The 15,000-nt window shown below is 44.2% G+C and overlaps 1 protein-coding gene across 1 annotated transcript in view; it reads right to left on the minus strand.

Annotated features, from left to right (window-relative positions):
• slo (calcium-activated potassium channel slo) overlaps positions 1-15,000 on the minus strand; it is a gene marked incomplete in the record, with an annotated part of 691,171 nt that overhangs the window by 458,062 nt on the left and 218,109 nt on the right.

Genomic DNA, 15,000 nt, shown 5'->3' on the forward strand with positions numbered 1-15,000 from the left:
ATATACTTTAAATATTTGTACATTTTTTCTCCCAACAAATGAGTAAGAGTGAAGCGTCACCCGCCCCCCTTCAAGCGTAATTAATTAATTCGTCATAGAGGAAGGTAACTTAATTCCCTAACTTGGTTTGCATGATTGAGTTAATCTCTGGCGCTCCACGTTAAATTTCCCCTCTGATAGTCTTCTAACTATGTTAAAGAGAGGATCACGTTTAGTGTTCGGGATGTTGACTCAACCCTGTCCTCGACTCAAGGGGCCAGATTCACGAAAGCAGTTACGCAAGCACTTACGAACCTATACATCTTTTCTCAATCTTTGGCGGCTTTGTTTCCAATTATTAAACAGTTAATGAGCTCCGAAGCACCAGGAGGCTGTTTATAACAATAACAACAGTACAGTGGGAAGTTTTCATGCTTGTAAACTGTTTAATAAATGTAATCAAAGCCGTCAAAGATTGAGGAAACATGTACAAGTTCGTAAGTTCTTGCGTAAGTGCTTTCGTGAATCTGGCCGAAGTCCATTACATCCAGCGGTCGACCCACAGACGCGTTCATAATTTTTTACATGCTGTTCATACAAAACGGGAATTTTCTCAAATATAAATTAATATTATAATATATTAGCATATTGTGCATATATAGGCATAGGTTAGGTTAGGTGTTTAAGTTCTGTTGGCGATTATTTGTATTTGTAGTACGTGGGTGAAGCATTTAGCAACCCCTAATGTCAACCCCTAATAATGCCTAGGGAGCCGAGCGGACAGCACACTGGACTTGTGATCCTGTGGTCCCGGGTTCGATCCCGGGCGCCGGCGAGAAACAATTGGCAGAGTTCCTTTCACCCTATGCCCTGTTACCTAGCAGTAAAATAGGTACCTAGGTGTTAGTCAGCTGTCACGGGCTGCTTCCTGGGGGTGGAGGCCTGGTCGAGGACCGGGCCGCGTGGACACTAAAGCCCCGAAATCATCTCAAGATAACCTCAGATAACCCGTTCTCACACCAGGCTGTTTAAAGCAGCGGCCGTTCTCACACTAGGCTGGTTAAAGCAGCGGCCGTCCTCACACTAGGCTAGTTAAAGCAGCGGCCGTCCTCACACTAGGCTGGTTAAAGCAGCGGCCGTCCTCACACCAGGCTGTTTAAAGCAGCGGCCGTCCTCACACTAGGCTGGTTAAAGCAGCGGCCGTCCTCACACCAGGCTGTTTAAAGCAGCGGCCGTCCTCACACTAGGCTGGTTAAAGCAGCGGCCGTCCTCACACTAGGCTGGTTAAAGCAGCGGCCGTCCTCACACTAGGCTGGTTAAAGCAGCGGCCGTCCTCCCCAGAAGCATTCATCAATTTTAACATACTGTGTATTAAAAATTAGTTTGTTCTAATATATAAATTGATATTCTTATACAAAACATTTGTATGTATAGTTTGGCGTAGGTTAAGTGTTTAGGTTCTGTTGGTAATTATTTGTATTTGAAGTACGTGGGTGAAGCATTTATAGCGTTGTGGTTCGAACAGAGGACGTGAGCGAAGCACTTGTTCCGGAAGTGTTCGGACGTCATCAGTTGTGAGTCGTGTGTAAACCGCTTTTCATTCATAAACAGCGGGTTTGGCGGGTGGATGGAATCACCTTTGGGTCTTTGTTTGGAGGACGGGCTGAGGCTGGAGGGCTTTGTGTCAGCGTCTAGTGTCGTAGAGAATGAGACTTCGAGCCCCACTGTGCCAGCTGGGTTGCAGCCCCGCAGCCCGTCCTCCAAACAAAGACCCCAAATCGATTCCATCCACCCGTCAAACCCCTTGTTTATGAATGAAAAACTGTTTACACAAGACTCAACTGACTTCGTTGAGTATACTTCGAATACTTCCGGAACAAGTGCTTTACTGACGACTTTTGTTCGAACCACAACGCTGTAAATGCTTCACCCACGGACTACAAATACAAATAATCGCCAACAGAACCTAATTACCACCTATCCTATGTCTATACATGCACAATATGCTAATATATTATAATATTAATTTACATTTGAGAAAAATCCCGTTTTGAATGAACAGCATGTAAAAATTTATGAATGCGTCAGTTGGGTCGACCGCTGGATGTAATGGGCTTGAGTCGAGGACGGGTTGACAGGATCCCTTCACCACTCGACCAACACGACCGGACAAAAGAGGATGGTAGCCGAGGCTATTTCCATCCCCCGCCGGCACTCGGTTGGTAATCTTGGGCATGGTATTTTATCAAATCACCTCATTCTTTGGGGTACACGTGAGGAACACAAATGCGAACAAGCCTATATATATATATACACACACACACACAGAAATGTTGATATGACAGAGCCCAGTAGGCTCAGGAATCTGTACACCAGTTGAGAGGCGGGACCAAAGAGCCAAAGCTCAACCACCGCAAGCACAAATAGGTGAGTATACACACACACACACACACACACACACACACACACACACACACACACACACATTCACACACACAGCTAAGGACTGCAGTAATTACAAAAAGATATTATCATGAATGCCATTAATTTATACAAACAAAAAATTCTATTCCAAACTACATATTGTCGAATAAAGTCAACAGACTCCATTTTCTGATAATATCAAATTTATAAGAATTTTAAGCTATCTAATTATCACTAGCGTACTTTACCAGCAGGTAGCCTAGTCTCGAAGGAACAGTTGTTTTAGATTCAGCTCCTCGGAACAAAAAGTTGCAAGTAGCACGGGCTATGGTGAGCCCGTAATGGACTTGCCTGGTACAGGAGCGGGGCTGTAACTGGAATAAACAGCCTAGCTAAGCCACTTATAGGCTTAGGTACAAAACCTAACCTAATATAAGCCAGTCTACGTGACAATTTTATTTCACTGCTTTTAATTCCGCACAAAAACCGAGCATACTACTAAACACAGGTGTCACCGTACAAAAGATGCATTAGTACTAGGGTGACACATTATTTACTACACACTGGCCAGTATTCAAATAGAAGACGAGGTTCAGCGCGGCTAAGTTAGTTATTTAGTCAGTGTGGCAAGTTGGATCAATATCCTGGGGGTCAGTGGTGACCCTCACACCACCAGCCCGTCCTCCGAGCCTCAACCACTTACCTTAGTGGCAGGGCTCACCATACTGCTACTTGTAACTTTTGTTTTGAATAGCTGAATCTAAAAGCAACAAAAACAATGGTGTATCCTACTTGTGTAAAGGAGGAAATGTATATGTTTATCTCTCAGAATGTTAGGTAATATGTTTATTGTTTGTGATGTGTGTCTATGTATGTATATATTAACACGATGTACTGAACGGGGTGAGAATAGCTTGAGCTACCTCATCCCTTTGTGTGTATTTTACCTCAATAAACTTATTTCAATTTCAATTTCAATGGTGTATCCTGCAGTTATAGCCCCGCTCCTATGCCAGGTAAGTCCACTATGGGCTCACCATAGCCCGTGCTACTTGCAACTTTTATTCCATGTAGACATGATAGGCAGCGCGCTAGGAAAATGTCCGCTGCACATTAGTGTCTATATACAGACCAACTATCTAACGCAGACTTAAATCATGATTTACTTATTACTAGTTAATATCACATATACGTGAATTATTGCATAAAATAGTTTATGGGAAACCTTTGTCCTAAACATATATTTTCATGTTATAACTTTATTGTATTATAAATAGTTGATTAAGAATAAAACTTTAAAATTAAAATATTTCTTTCAATTTCCTTTTTACAAGACAGAGCTTGAGCTTCTGGGCTCCGTCTTTCCAACTATCGGTACTTTAATGAGCCTATTCTCAGGGTAAAGTGATTAAAATGTGACATCAAACCACCTGGATAGTTATCTAGGTGGCTTTTATATCTAAACATATAATATTCTCACGTAACAACTTTTTTGTATTATAAATTGTTGATTTAAAATATAGAAAGTCTAAGCTTAACTCGTTTTCTTTGAAACGGTGTGAAGAATTGTAAATAAAATTCTAGTATATACTCAAATAGTTCCTTAGTTTTATATTTCATATGTTTGGGAATAATATAAATTATTAACATAACCAAACATAAGAAAACCCTAGCCTTGACCTAATCTAACTATGGATAACGAGTGGGTAATAGCACTAAGCTTCCTTGCATATTCTTTCATTATGTTACTGCTCAGTCATATCATCCTGCTATCTGTTTCATGACATGTCTGAGTGTTTTGAACACCTGGATCATGTCCGCTCTATTTGTCCTTTCTTCATGTGCCGGTAGATTCAGCTCCTATAATTTGCCAGCGTTTCAGCCCGAAACGCAGCGTACTAGTAGCTTTACAAGAATGTAATTTTTTTTTTTTTTTTTTTTTTTTTTTTTTTTTTTTTTGATATATACAAGAGTTGTTACATTCTTGTACAGCCACTAGTACGCGTAGCGTTTCGGGCAAGTCCTTAATCCTACGGTGCCTGGAATACGATCCCCTGCCGCGAAGAATCGTTTTTTCATCCAAGTACACATTTTACTGTTGCGTTAAACAGAGGCTACAGTTAAGGAATTGCGCCCAGTAAATCCTCCCCGGCCAGGATACGAACCCATGACATAGCGCTCGCGGAACGCCAGGCGAGTGTCTTACCACTACACCACGGAGACTGCAAATTACTATGCTATGTATCCTCACAATCCCAATGTACCTTCTTGTATATAAATAAAATAAAATAAAAATATAATTTGTCCCCGTAGCTCACGTCTTCAAAATTTTGGACAAGTCTTCAAATTCAATACTTCTAAATGCAAGATCACATCCTCATGACCTTGCACTTACCTTGGTGAAACTTTAGTAGCCATCTGGTTCCCACAGTCAGAGACAAAAACCCACAACAATTGTCTAACTCCCGAGTACCTATTTTACTAGGTGAACAGGGGCATCAGGCGAGGGGAAATGTGACTAACCGTCCCTGTTCTTCCCGGTGATCGTATCTGGAGAGCTTGGTTGTGAGGGGAGGACGCAGCCCACTGCGCTACATGACCGCTGTTGGACAATACCATCATCAAAATTCATCAAGAATGAGTTTGGTCATTCAATTGTCTGGTGAATTGTATTTTATTGTATTTTATTTTTGTAATCTATTGTATTGTCTGTCTGGGTCCACCACCACTTTTATTTAGTTTGGTTACCTGCTCAGGTGAAAGAAACACTGTTTAATCATTTTCGCGCGCGCGTACGCGCTTGCGTGTGCACTCACCTAGTTGTGATTGGTGGCTCAAGCTTCTGCTCTTAAGCCCCGCCTTTGGACCATTATTAGTTCCGGAATCCAGTTCCCTCAGTCTTTCTTCATAGCTCGGTCTCTTTAGGTCAGGAACGAGAGTTGTTGCACATTTTTGGATATTTTATACTTGTGTTTTGTGCTTCTTTAGTGAGGAGTTTCATGCTGGAGCAGCAAAGGAAGTACACAGCGCTCAGTAGGAGTCATTGTCATAGTCATCTCATAACCTTGCATTTGTCAGGGTTAATCTTTAATGGCCATTTCTCAAGCCATCTTTGAAGATTGTCTGGTTCATCTTGTAATGTATTGCCGTCCTCCTCTTGTGTGTGTGTGTGTGTGTGTGTGTGTGTGTGTGTGTGTGTGTGTGTGTGTGTGTGTGTGTGTGTGTGAGAGAGAGAGAGAGAGAGTCTTCACCTATTTGTGCCTGCAAGCTCGAGCTCTAGCTCTTGGACCCAGCTTTTCTAGCCGTTGATTGTCTAAAGTAATGACCAATGGCCTATATCCCTATCATACCTGTTTTTAAAGCTATTATTTTTGTTGTGAAGCTATCAATATGATATATAACTATGAATGGAGTTTGTCTTTACAAGCTCCCCCTTTAGGTCATCCCATTTACTCACTACCCCTTACGCTAAAGGAAAACTTTCTAACTCTCTGTGACACATCTGAGTCTCAAAGCTTTTAGAGAGAGAGAGAGAGAGAGAGAGAGAGAGAGAGAGAGAGAGAGAGAGAGAGAGAGAGAGAGAGAGAGAGAGAGAGAGAGAGAGAGAGAGAGAGAGCGAGAGAGAGAGAGAGAGAGAGAGAGAGAGAGAGAGAGAGAGAGAGAGAGAGAGAGAGAGAGAGAGAGAGAGAGAGAGAGAGAGAGAGAGAGAGAGACCAACCCATCCTCCGAATTGACAGTATGGTTTAATACTAAGTGCAATAAGTACATTTCCTTACTGTCATACACAGTACATAATTGCACTTATGGGGCTGTTACATTGACCTCTCCGTTTATTCTCATCGTTTTCTGTTAAGACGCTCGTAATTTTTGAATTCGCTATACACAAGTGTTAAATATCAGGAATTTCTTTTTCAGTTTTATTAAACAATAGAGATTTTATACGAAATTTGAAAATATTCTGAGTTACTTTACAATTTATTGATATATTTTAGTTTGTTTTTTATTAGTTTTATAAAACTAATAGGTAACGGGGTGAGAATAGCTTGAGCTACCTCATCTCTTTGTGTGTATTTTACCTCAATAAACTTATTTCAATTTCAATATCAATATAGTTATAAGTTAAGTACTAATTGTAATTATGAAGCAATAAAATGCATATCTTCAAACACTAAGAAGGTTAGGTTAGGTTGTGTTTTCTATTCAGCTTTTCAGGTAAACTCAAATATTCACAATATATTTGACAGTACGGTTTAATACTATGTGAAAATAAGTGCAATTCCTGACCGTTATGAATAGTACATAATTGCACTTATTGTGCTGTTACATTTACCTCCCCATTTCTGGAGGACAGACAGACAGACAGACAGACAGACAGACAGACAGACAGACAGACAGACAGACAGACAGACAGACAGACAGACAGACAGACAGACAAACAGACAGACAGAGCGGAACACCACTAAGGTAGATCTGGCAACTCCGCCAAATCAAAAGTTTACAACTTTCCACCAGAAACTTTGAGGGCTTCTGTGCTGGATACTAACGTCATATTATGTGTCAGCTGACGTTAATATAAAACCATTCGCTTTGAAGTGCTTCATCTCTATCTGTTTCAATGTTGTGTTAAAATTTTATGAGTAGCCTACGCAAAATAAAACTGCCAGCGTTTGGTAGACAAAACTAACACAATAGGCCATTAATGAGGCCAGGGAGTGACGACAAAACAATTGTCAACCTCACGATATTTATCTAATCCTATACAGGACTGGCCAAGGCCTCAAAATCACTTTTGGATTACGAAGACAAAGCCTAACAGTCCAGCAAGAGGAGCTGGCCACAGGGACTAGGCTTGTGGGAGAAGAACTCACAAAATCGGCAGGAGGTAAATCTGAATGAAAAGGCTCCGAGTCTCATGAATAACACGATTCTAAAACCAAAAAAACAAAAGATAAATTTCGAAATAAGGCCAAAAAAAAAGTGTTCTGGAATTTCGTATCTAGAAAGCCCTATTGGTAGTAGGCATCCATCAGTCTCAGGAGACTATGAAGTTGTGGGTCTAGTGTCGCCTCTACAGACTCCAGAGCCTAATAATAGTTGCAGTAATCATCTAATGTCATCTCTGGTTCCTCCTCTGGCCCCTACTCGTCCTCAGGATAAGCATAGTTACTTTGTTAAGCTTCACCGTAATATACTGCGGGATGATGCAGTAGAGTTTCCTGCCCCGAAGTATGGAAAGAAATTTTATGAAGAGATTACAGAGCAAGATAATAACTTTTCTTGAAAAGTTTACAGAGCAAGATTATAACTTTTCTGGAGAGTTTACAGAGAAAGATTATGAATACTCTGAGGAGTTTATACAGATTAAGAATATATACTAAGTTAGTCTCATGCACTAGGAGCCTCCGTTAAATTCCTGATCTTTTTTATTAAATAAAGGAAAATAAGATTCCCTTCATTCAGTAAAAAGTGTTACAAACTACCCTTGGAGCTTATTTAATGTCTTTGATCTCACTGTTATAGAATACAACAAATACTTCAGTTGTTTTAATCTTAATAAGATAATCTCATATAACACTCTTATAACTAACGTGAGTTATACACTCTTATAACTAGCGTGAGTTATACACACTCACTAGCGTGAGTATATGGTCCCTCTCACTCTCCAGTGCTGGCACTTACAAAAGTGAAGGTTTGATTAGCTAAGTGAGAGGAAGCAGGAGGATCACCTACGTAAATTAAGTAATGTTTGATAAGCGAGTGTTTAAGTGTAGAGTAATAAGCGGCTATAGCGGTTGCTGAAGCCACACACACACACACACACACACTTTTAGGCAGACTCCATACACAGTTTCAAATGTAGATATGATAAAGAGTCCAGTAGGCTCAGGAATCTGTACACCAGTTGAGTGAATGTTCAGAGGCGTGTCCAAAGAACCGAAGCGTAACCTCCGCAAGCACAACTAGCTCAGTATATCTAAGTAAGTACTCCCAACCCAGCCTTACGCCCTTGTACCCGCCATGGCATCGCGATGAATCTAAAACATTAATGCAGGTCCCGGTTGCGAAGGGCTTGATTTATCGAAAAACCGACTTCCGGGTTCACACTTAGGACCGAGGAACTAGAAACATCTAACAGATAATGAACTAAGTTTGCTAACTAGTTGAAGAAAATAACTAAGCTTATATTACAACAGAAATGACAATAGCGTGATGCATCAAATGAACAAAGCCACAAGGACAATTATTTTCATGTCGTAGCTCAGTCGATTAAGGCAGTGTCTGGGATGCTCTCAGACGTAGGTTCGAACCCTCGTCACGGCCCTTGTGGATTTGTTCATTTGATGCATCACGCTATTGTGATTTCTGTGTGTAATTATACCCCCGACTCTGGTTATGTTACGTCACTACCCACCATGTCACAGCCTGCCAGCCAATCTTGAATGGATTAGTTATTTGAGTTATTTGTGCCTAGTAAACATCTAGCTGCTATGATATGTGCTTTGTTGACCAGACCACATACTAGAAGGTAAAGGGACGACGACGACGTTTTGGTCCGTCCTGGACCATTCTCAAGTCGATTGTGTCCAGGACGGACCGAAACGTCGTCGTCCCTTCACCTTCTAGTGTGTGGTCTGGTCAACATACGTCAGCCACGTTATTGTGACTCATCGCCTGCACTTGTGCTTCGTGTTAATTTACTTCATTGTCATTGGGTTGTGAGGATGCATAGAGAGATTTGTGCATATAAGAAGCGGTGTTATGTAGATAAGTTCGCCGCAGTAAACTGGTGGAGTTTACTTAGACCTTCACTCTACCCTAGACATATTACCACCTAATAATTTGAGGTCAGGTGACTCTTTGATTCATGAGGGAAAACTTGTATTTTCCCCTGAGTCATGATGTAGATCTTGGCACGATAGCCACAGACGTGAGTCACAAGGTGGGTCGTATGTGACATATGAGGGTCGTATGTGACATACGAGGGTCGTATGTGACATACGAGGGTCGTATGTGACACACGAGGGTCGCATGTGACATACGAGGGTCGTATGTGACATACGAGGGTCGCATGTGACATACGAGGGTCGCATGTGACATACGGGGGTCGTATGTGACATACGAGGGTCGTATGTGACATACGAGGGTCGTATGTGACATACGAGGGTCGTATGTAACATTCGAGGGTCGTATGTAACATTCGAGGGTCGTATGTAACATTCGAGGGTCGTATGTGCCATACGAGGGTCGTATGTGACATACGAGGGTCGTATGTGACGTACTAGGGTCGTATGTTTACCTGTTCCCGGCACCGCGACTCAGACGAGAGGACCAGTCCGCTCAAACGATTTGTCAAGCTTCACATTTGAAATAATTTTGCCTAAACCTGTAGCCTAAGAATCTAGCCCCCCCCCCCCCCCGCCTATCCTTCCCTTATCTACAGATGCTCATTAGTCAGAGAAAGCGACAGTATTATGGTGGTTTAAATCTCACTAAACCACCGCAATATTTACGTTAGGTGGTCAATAGCGTTAAAACTTATCATGGAAAAGCAGGTTGCCCCGAAATGCGGATTTCGTTCTACTCACAAACGCCGGACCAAGTTTCAGTCACACTTACCTGAAAAAAGGACAAAAACTTCCATTAATCAAGGAGGAAAAAATAAATAATGGACAGGCACATATAGTCTTTGAGCAAGAAATCAAAAATAGTTTAACAGAAAAAAAGGCATTTAGGTAAATGTAAACAATGGAGGTTGCCAGTTTGCATACAAATGTCTCCCGCTCACTTGAACAAACAAGACCCCCCCCCTCACCCCCCCCCCCCCACACACCCCCAAACACCCTCCCACTCCCCCTCACCGGCATCTCTTGTTTCCCGCCCACCCGGATGTCCCAGCTGGCTCCTCGTCTGTGTTGCCTGTTGGAATCAATGTATCTCTGTGTGTGTGTGTCTATTCACCTAGTTGTATTCACCTAGTTGTGCTTGGGGGGTTGAGCTTTACTCTTTCGGCCCGCCTCTCAACTGTCAATCAACTGTTTACTAACTACTTGTTTTTTCTCCACACCAACACACACACACACACACCCCAGGAAGCAGCCCATGACAGCTGACTAACTCCCAGGTACCTATTTACTGCTAGGTAACAAGGGCATTCAGGGTGAAAGAAACTTTACCCATTTGTTTCTGCCTGTTGCGGAATCGAACCCACGCCACAGAATTTCGAGTCCTGCGCGCTATCCACCAAGCTACCAGGCACACACACACACACACACACACACAGGTGTGTGTGTGTGTGTGTGTGTGTGTGTGTGTGTGTGTGTGTGTGTGTGTGTGTGTGTGTGTGTGTGTGTGTACGTGTTCATTGATGTGAGTTCAGAAAGTGACATCGAGATGTCCCAGGTGTGCGTCTGGGTTACTAGCCTCCTGATATATATACACACACACATGTCTCCGTTACGGCTTTGACAGGTGTGTGGGACGAACAGGCAGGCCGTCAACTACCCGTCACACCTGCGGGCTGACTTGTCTCTAAACCCCAGGTGTATGGGTCCATTTACCTCAACTTCCGATCAGCCAAAATACATGTTGTGTACATCATAATTTTCACTGAAGGTGAATGAAAGACCCAATTTATATGTAAGTGTATTAAAACCCAAATTTATTATTTTAATTGAGAGAATAATATATACAGAACCTTGAGAGAGAATGAAGGTGGCATCCGAAAATTTGCTTTTGAATTCAATGTTATAATACATTTGTCTTTGTAAGCGACGGTAACTGGCTTACAGTAAGATCCTCTAGAGGGATCTTCGTACATGATCCTCTTATATGATGGTCTAGAGGGAATTACATGGTGGTCTAGAGGGAGTTACATGATGGTCTAGAGGGAATTACATGATGGTCTAGAGGGAATTACATGATGGTCTAGAGGGAATTACATGATGGTCTAGAGGGAATTACATGATGGTCTAGAGGGAATTACATGATGGTCTAGAGGAATTACATGATGGTCTAGAGGGGATTACATGATGGTCTAGAGGGGATTACATAATGGTCTAGAGGGAATTACATGATGGTCAAGAGGGAATTACATGATGGTCTAGAGGGAATTACATGATGGTCTAGAGGGATTTACATGATAGTCTAGAGGGAATTACATGATGGTCTAGAGGGAATTACATGATGGTCTAGAGGGAATTACATGACGGTCTAGAAGGAATTACATGATGGTCTAGAGGGAATTGCATGATGGTCTAGAGGGAATTACATGATGGTCTAGAGGGAATTACATGATGGTCTAGAGGGAATGTGCATCTCTCGCAGCATCTGCTAACCGGAGTCTGCCAGCCACCGACTGAGTTATCGTCGTCATGACAACTCTCCCGAGCCCTGTGGGCCCTGGGAGAGGCCTGGGGTGTGGGCCCTGGAAGAGACCTGGGGTGTGGGCCCTGGAAGAGACCTGGGGTGTGGGCCCTAGGAGAGACCTGGGGTATGAGCCCTGGGAGAGACCTGGGGTATGAGCCCTGGGAGAGACCTGGGGTGTGGGCCCTGGGAGAGACCTGGGGTGTGGGCCCTGGGAGAGACCTGGGGTGTGGGCCCTGGGAGAGACCTGGGGTGTGGGCCCTAGGAGAGACCTGGGGTGTGGGCCCAGGGCGAGACCTGGGGTGTGAGCCCTGGGAGAGACCTGGGGTGTGGGCCCTGGGAGAGACCTGGGGTGTGGGCCCTGGGAGAGACCTGGGGTGTGGGCCCTGGGAGAGACCTGGGGTGTGGGCCCTGGGAGAGACCTGGGGTGTGAGCCCTGGGAGAGACCTGGGGTGTGGGCCCTGGGAGAGACCTGGGGTGTGGGCCCTGGGAGAGACCTGGGGTGTGGGCCCTGGGAGAGACCTGGGGTATGGGCCCTAGGAGAGACCTGGGGTATGAGCCCTGGGAGAGACCTGGGGTATGAGCCCTAGGAGAGACCTGGGGTGTGGGCCCTGGGAGAGACCTGGGGTATGAACCCTGGGAGAGACCTGGGGTATGAGCCCTGGGAGAGACCTGGGGTATGAGCCCTGGGAGAGACCTGGGTGTGGGCCCTGGGAGAGACCTGGGGTATGAACCCTGGGAGAGACCTGGGGTATGAGCCCTGGGAGGGACCTGGGGTATGAGCCCTGGGAGAGACCTGGGGTGTGGGCCCTGGGAGAGACCTGGGGTATGAGCCCTAATACTCCCCAGCCCTTTTTATTGCTTTACTTATTTTACTGCTAGTTACCTAGCAGTAAAATAGGTACCTGGTTGTTAGTCAGCTGTCACGGGCTGCTTCCTGGGGGTGGAGGCCTGGTCGAGGACCGGGCCGCGGGGACACTAAAGCCCCGAAATCATCTCAAGATAACTCAAGATAAGCCTGCCCGAGCGCCTCACAAGACCAACCAGCCATCATGGCTGCTACAACCATTAAGGAAACATAATAAGCTTGGGGCTCGTTACTAGTGCCGGCAGCGTTGGTGAGTGCCAGGGGACGTTGTCCTATTAACGTGCCAGCGTTAGTGACTGAGTATCTCCGGAGGCATATTTGTCCACCTGGTCTCTGGCCCACAGGCGTTTCTCATTTATATGTAAATTTATGTAAATTTAAATGTAAAATTTAATGTCTATTGTGTCCCCTGTGACCCCACGTCTATTGTGCCCCCCCTGTGACCCCACGTCTATTGTGCCCCCTAGTGTCCCCGGATCTATTGTGTTCCAGTGTCCCCGCATCTATTCTGTTCCACATAAAATGTTTTGAAGACAATAGCGCAGTCATACTTGAAAGCGCTATACGTTTTCTATGACTCGGTTAGACTCACATCGTGCAAAAATGTGAGTCTAACTAAATTTTCAGACTAAAGGTCTGAACACCGTCAGTATAGGTGAGTGAGAGCTTGTTCTTCAACTTGTTCAGGTGAGTGTGACACCCCATTGTGGCCCTGTAGTACTTGTTAGGGCGATCCTGCTTGTTAGCTTGTGTTCAAGGCGTGTGAACACACATGAACTCTTGTGTGTGTACATGACTGTGTGTGTGTAGATGAGTGTGGTGTGTGAGAGTGTGGTGGTGTGTGTTGTGTGTGTGTTTGTGTGTGTGTGTGTGTGGTGTGGTGTGTGTGTGTGTGTGTGTACTCACCTAGTTGTACTCACCAAGTTGTGTTTGCGGGGATTGAGCTCTGGCTCTTTGGTCCCGCCTCTCAACTGTAATCAACTGGTGTACAGGTTCCTGAGCCTACTGGGCTCTATCATATCTACACTTGAAACTGTGTATGGAGTCAGCCTCCACCACATCACTGCCTAATGCATTCCATCCGTTAACTACTCTGACACTGAAAAAATTCTTTCTCACTATTATTTCTCACTTTCCCTCTCTGCCTTAATTCACTCTTACCTAGAGCCGCGTGCTCTATGAGCTGATACAGACGGTGCTGGGGGATGACGCAGCTCTGTACAGCTCTATACAGCTCTGTACAGCTCTATACAGCTCTGTACATCTCTATATAGCTCTGTACAGCTCTGTACCGTTCTGTACATCTCTATTTAGCTCTGTACAGCTCTCTACATCTCTCTTTAGCTCTGTACATCTCTGTATATCTCTATATAGCTCTGCACAGCTCAGAACAGCTCTGCTGATCACACCGAGGTAAAGTAATTATGCGGAAGACAAGGAGCTGGGATATGAGGCTAGAGTGAAAGCACACTAACCAATCACTCAGCTCACTGGGGGCTCGCGCGCCGACCCTGCAGGAAGCCAGTCTATCCATCTACCGACAAATCCAACTGGCTAAGCAACTCCTCCATCACGCTGAGGATAGAGTATTGAAGGCGTCAGCTGTGAACTGTGCCCCGGAGTCCACGCACCGCTTCGGTGTTCAGGAAGCTGTTATAATAGAGCTGAATCCCTGGATAAAGAAAGGCAGGCATTCACGTGAGAGCTCTATACCATGGTGAGAGAGCACGGTATGACCTCTGTGGTGAAGTCATCTCCAAATAACGAATAACTGAAATAAAATATTTAATTTATGTTCATTTTGTAAACATAATAATAACGAAGGGTGTTCCTGGGAAAGGCTCGTCTGTAGTTCGCTAATGACACGACAATTAACGCATCATATTGAACCAGAATTAATTACGTCACATTTCAAGCGTGGGATTATAATAATTAATACTATCGGCAGTACGTGCCAAATCAGCTACAATATACATTATATATTTTCCAATTCACCTTTAGGTACATTATATCGATAATTACAATGAGTGGGATTAAGAGAACAATCAGGGTGAAAGCGCCAAGCCATTACGACTATATAGCACTGGGAAGGGGGTCAGGATAAGGATTTGGGATGGGACGGGGGGGGGGGAGGAATGGTGCCCAACCACTTGGACGGTCACAGAAGACAGGAGGGTAAAAGGACTCATTCACTGACAGAGGGAAACATCTCCCCGTAAAGGGCTTCCGGGAAGCCTTCGACACAGACATGTTTTGGGGAGAATTTTCCTACAATGCACAGGAGGAAAATTATTGCCAAGTCCTCCAAGACCAAACGTGATCCACCGAGAAAATGAAAACTGAAACGCCAAACAAAAGCCGTCTCT

This window comes from Procambarus clarkii, chromosome 63, assembly GCF_040958095.1.
Source record: "Procambarus clarkii isolate CNS0578487 chromosome 63, FALCON_Pclarkii_2.0, whole genome shotgun sequence".
NCBI lineage: Eukaryota > Metazoa > Arthropoda > Malacostraca > Decapoda > Cambaridae > Procambarus > Procambarus clarkii.